Source organism: Gavialis gangeticus, unplaced genomic scaffold, assembly GCF_001723915.1.
Source record: "Gavialis gangeticus isolate Ggan-Ray unplaced genomic scaffold, GavGan_comp1, whole genome shotgun sequence".
NCBI lineage: Eukaryota > Metazoa > Chordata > Crocodylia > Gavialidae > Gavialis > Gavialis gangeticus.
Genome location: NW_017729033.1, coordinates 21551706 through 21552276, shown reverse-complemented (window position 1 = coordinate 21552276; position 571 = coordinate 21551706). Strand labels below are relative to the sequence as shown.

The 571-nt window shown below is 52.9% G+C and overlaps 1 protein-coding gene across 3 annotated transcripts in view; it reads left to right on the top strand.

Moving 5' to 3' along the window:
- The window catches only part of MFSD10 (major facilitator superfamily domain containing 10), a 45085-nt gene that overhangs the window by 19490 nt on the left and 25024 nt on the right, over positions 1-571 (top strand). The window lies entirely within an intron of this gene.

The following is a 571-nucleotide window of genomic DNA, read 5'->3' as shown; positions in this document are numbered from 1 at the left end:
AGCAAATTGGCTGAGGGGCCACACCCAGAGAGTGGTGGTGGACATGTCATATTCGACCTGGAGGGATGTGAGCAGTGGAGTCCCCCAGGGCTCGGTCCTTGGGCCCGCACTGTTCAATTTCTTTATTAGCAACTTGGATGAGTGGGTGAAATGCACCCTGTTTAAATTTGTGGATGACACCAAGATTTGGGGTGAGGTGGGCATGCTAGAAGGGAGGGACGGGATACAGCTGGACCTGGACAGGTTACAGGGGTGGGCAAATGAGAATAGGATGGGATTCAGTACTGACAAGTGCAGGGTGCTGCACTTGGGCAGTAAGAACCAGCAGCATACCTATAGGCTGGGGAACTTTCTTCTCAAAAGCACAGTGGCAGAAAAAGATCTTCAAGTCATTAGTGATTCGAAGATGAACATGGGCCACCAATGCGAGGACAGCGGTCAGTAGGGCTAACCGCACCTTGTTGTGCATCATAAGCAGGGCCAAGGAGGTGATCCTCCCCCTCTGTAACACTGGTCAGGCCGCAGTTGGAGTACTGCATCCAGTTCTGGGTGCCGCACTTCAGGAGGGATG